The sequence below is a fragment of the Portunus trituberculatus genome, chromosome 50, assembly GCF_017591435.1.
Source record: "Portunus trituberculatus isolate SZX2019 chromosome 50, ASM1759143v1, whole genome shotgun sequence".
Taxonomy (NCBI): Eukaryota; Metazoa; Arthropoda; class Malacostraca; order Decapoda; family Portunidae; genus Portunus; species Portunus trituberculatus.
In genome coordinates this window covers 4,831,704-4,835,770 of record NC_059304.1, presented here as the reverse complement: position 1 = coordinate 4,835,770, position 4,067 = coordinate 4,831,704, and the positions used below count along the sequence as shown (strand labels likewise).

General features: G+C 40.2%; 1 long non-coding RNA gene across 1 annotated transcript in view; it reads left to right on the top strand.

Moving 5' to 3' along the window:
* The first annotated feature begins 500 nt into the window (after positions 1-500).
* LOC123499846 overlaps positions 501-4,067 on the top strand; it is a 6,679-nt gene continuing 3,112 nt past the window's right edge. The window contains exons 1-2 of the long non-coding RNA XR_006673127.1: positions 501-1,241; positions 2,742-2,839. This is a non-coding gene — a long non-coding RNA (uncharacterized LOC123499846). The remainder of the gene's footprint in view (positions 1,242-2,741; positions 2,840-4,067) is intronic.

The window sequence follows — 4,067 nt, the reverse complement described above, 5'->3', positions numbered from 1 at the left end:
CACCACAATTTGCTCTCTTTCACTCTATCACCACACACACCACTGTCACCACACCATACACCAACTGCTCTCTTCCACTCTTTCACCACACACACCATACACCACAATTTGCTCTCTTTCACTCTATCACCACACACACCACTGTCACCACACCATACACCAACTGCTCTCTTCCACTCTATCACCACACACACCAGTCACCACACACCATACACCACACTGCTCTCTACCACTCTATCACCACACACACTACACACATTTTGTATTTTTTTTTTTTTTTTTAGTTATTATTTGTTTGTGTTCCTTTTTATTTGTTTTGAATGTTGTGATTTGTAATGTCGATATTTTGTCACTCATCTCTCACTGTTTAGCATGTTTGTTTTTAATGATTGTTATTTTTTTTTTTTTTTATTTGTGTATTCTTTAATTAGATTTATATATTGTGTGTTGTGAATGCTGAGTTTTGGTAATGTCGACATTTTAAAGCTCCTCCCCACGGCTGCTTGTATCTTCAAATAGATTAAAACCATAAAAACATTGAGTATTCCACACATAATTCCCAGATAACTTTCAAATACTGAGAATTTAACACAAGCAAGGACATAGTATTGGAATTTATTGTGTTGTGAATGCTGAGTTTAGTAATGTCGACATTTTGAAGCTCCCCACGGCAACTTGTATCCTTAAATAAACTAAAACCATAATAACACTAAATATTTCACACATAATTCCGTGATACTTTTCCAACACTGAGAATTTAACACATACAAGGACATAGTATTGGAATTTATAGCGGGCAAGGAGAAGAGAGTGAATTCCTTGAGAGAGCCACAGTTGATGATGGCGTCGGTACCTGCCGCCAAGAGACACGGTTGACCTAACTGGAGTGCCGTTATATTTTCAGCCTGTATAGAGGTGACAGTGCCGTGACAGAGGTGGTGGAGGTTATTAATGCACCAAGGAACAGGTGTGTAAGGTGTGGCAGTGGTGTTGATAAGGGATTAGTGTGTAAGGAAGGAAAGAATTGTGGTGGGCCGAGTGCACAACAAACAGTGGTGATGGCCGTGTGGTGTTGCTTATACACCCCATAAACACCCCGCAACACATCCACAACATGCCCATTTACACCCAAACACACAAAGTGAAGTGATGACATTCCCGACAGCACCAGCGGCAAGACAAGAGACCAATGCAACTCTTCACCACGACTCTCCACAACGCCTCACCATCATTTATTTCAGGTATTTCTAAGGCCACTCTCTTATTTGTAGGTTTTCTTTGCATATGAGAGTGAAAACAGTGCCCAAATGTTGAAAAGGTGATGGGTATAACGAGCAGTTGTCAGTATTACCAGGTATTATTTGCTTCTTTGACTCACCGTAAGCCAAACATGTGTCAGAATGCAGGCATTACAGTACCGTTGCATGTTCCCTGGGCAAGTTTTGCCGATGGGGCTTAATTATGTTGTGGTGAGATAATAAATGCAACATAAGGATTATGGAGTCCGCGCTGCAGTGTTCCCGGATGTTACCTCCCGCCCGGCCCCGTCCCCCCCCGAGCTCCTCCCTGTCCCCCTTGGCAACCTGCGGGTTCTAATACTTTTTTTGATATATTCTCTAAAAATAATATTACGCTTCCATGATGTGTTTTATGGTTTCTCTAAATATTTCGTTGTGTTTGAAGTGTGTTCCGCGCCTGTGTTCGGTAAATATGTGGCGTTTAGTGGTGTTTTATAGCTTAAATATGAGCTGCCATAACCTTCAAAATTTCCCATCTCTCAATTTCATTTTTTAAATTTTGAGGTGTAACTGGGCCTTTATGGTATCAAAAAATTGTGTGTACTTTTTTAAGCGTGAAATCAATCCATTGAGTGAAATATGTGGACTTTGAAGTGGTGTTTTGTCCCGTTTAACGTAAGTTTTATTTTTTAGATTTTATTTGTTTACGTTTCTGTTTGACGGTCAAACTCGTTGTAGAATGCCTTAAAAGAAAGCTCAGTCTCTGTAGAATGTGTTAGAATATTCGCCAAGTGAAAATAGGTTGACTTTACAAGAGTTTCTGATGAGTTTAGAGTTTAATGGTTTTGTTTTACATAAATGCTTTTCACTCGTTCACTTCTGGTTCTAGGTCAGTGTTGGATGCCTGAGAAGAGAGTTTACATTGTCTAATATTTTTCGAAAGAAATATAAAGTCGAAATGGCTGGACGTTTTGGCAGCGTTATAAGTGGAAATGTTTATATACATTTCATATACTTAATTTAGACAGTTTTTTTAAAACTAGTTAAGCAGGAGATGTTTTGACGTTTTGGATATTAATTAAATTATCTATCAAGTCATAAAAGAGTAAGCATTCGGCCTTGGCTTCGTTTTTTCTTGAAGTCATTTTTAGAATTATTTACGTAATTCAGCCAAGTCACCACTGTTCCCGCGCTCTTGATGACGTCACAGCCAAGGGGGTGACTCAGGCCGGTGTCCCTCCCTCCCTCCCTACCGCCCAGTTCGTCGATATTTTGCCTTATATCTAGTGATTTCTACGTGTTTTCCGTGTTTCTTGGCTCAGGTGTGTAGATATTAGTAGCAGAAGGAACAAGGAAGGAGAAATAAAAGAGTATGAGGAGGAAGGAAGGAGAAAGGGAGGAATAAGTGGAGGAGCAGACAAGCCACAATAGGTGCTCTCCCTACACTTCCTCAATATTTTGCCTAATATCTCGTGTTTTCTAAGTGTTTTGATGTGTTTCTAGGCTCAGGCGTGTAGATGGGAGCAGTAGAAGAAAGAAAAAAGGAAGAAGAAAGGAAAATGGAAGTGGAAGAAGAGGAGGAGCCAAACCACAATATTTAGGTAAGTCCCTTTTAATGTTACCGTTCTTTATAAGGCCTTTTGGTGTTTTTGGGTTATATCTGAAGTATTTTGAGTGTGTTTGGTAGTGTTGCAGGGTGTTTTGAGTGTATTTTGTGTGTTTTCAGTGTGTGTTAGATGTTTTTAGGTATATTTTACATATCTTGAGTGTGGTGTAGTTGGGTGTTTGAATAAATGAGTGTGTTCTGAGTGCGGTTAGGGGAATTTTGAGGTGTTGCATGGTGTATTGAGTGTGTTTTAGGTTAGTTTTAAGGGTTCTAAGTGGTCTGTGCGTGTGTGGGGATGATTTTGGTGTGTGGTGAGTATTTTAAGTGGTCTGTGTGTATGTGTGTGTGTGTGTATGGAGTGTGTGGGTATGATTTTGATGTGTGCTGTGTGTTTTAAGTGGTCTGTGCAGGTGTTTGGAGTGTGTGGGTATGATTTTGGTTTGTGCTGAGTGTTTTAAGTGGTCTGTGCATGTGTGTGGAGTGCCTTGTGAGTGTTAGGGTATGATTTTGGTGTGTGCTGGGTGTTTTTAAGTGGTCTGTGCATGTGTGTGGAGTGTCTTGGGAGTGTGTGGGGATGATTTTGGTTTGTGCATGATTTCAGGGCACTGTCCCCAAGAAACCGTCCAGTGCGCTCGCCTCAATTCCCGGCCTCCCCTTCGCAGCTCCTCCACCCGCCTGATTTGACGTCACATAAAATGACAAATGTATGGTATATAATTTTGTTTGTGCGTAGGGGTTCCTTGAGACGTGTCATGTATTTGAAGGGTTATGCAAGGGTAAAAAGGTTGGGAAACGCGGCCTTATTTGTTACCATATTTTCTCTCTCTCTCTCTCTCTCTCTCTCTCTCTCTCTCTCTCTCTCTCTCTCTCTCTCTCTCTCTCTCTCTCTCCAAACATTACCAGGTGGTGTGACTTTATTTATTTATTTTTTTTTCTTACTTTTGAAAAATCTCAGCCTTTTTACCAACCTAACCTAATGTAGCACCCCATAACCACTCCCTCTCACTCCCTGGCAGGTCCAAACACTCTGTACCAAACTGACATCATATTTTTTTTCAGCTTTTTTTTTTTTTTTTTTTTTTATGTATATTTATTTTTTTCCTCTTTTTTCAATAATTCCCCACCCATCCTAGCCTAACCTAGTGCAACAACCCCAGTACTATTACCTCCTTCTCTTCTGCAGTTCCAGTCATGTTTTTAATGATTTTTAATATTTTTCTTGT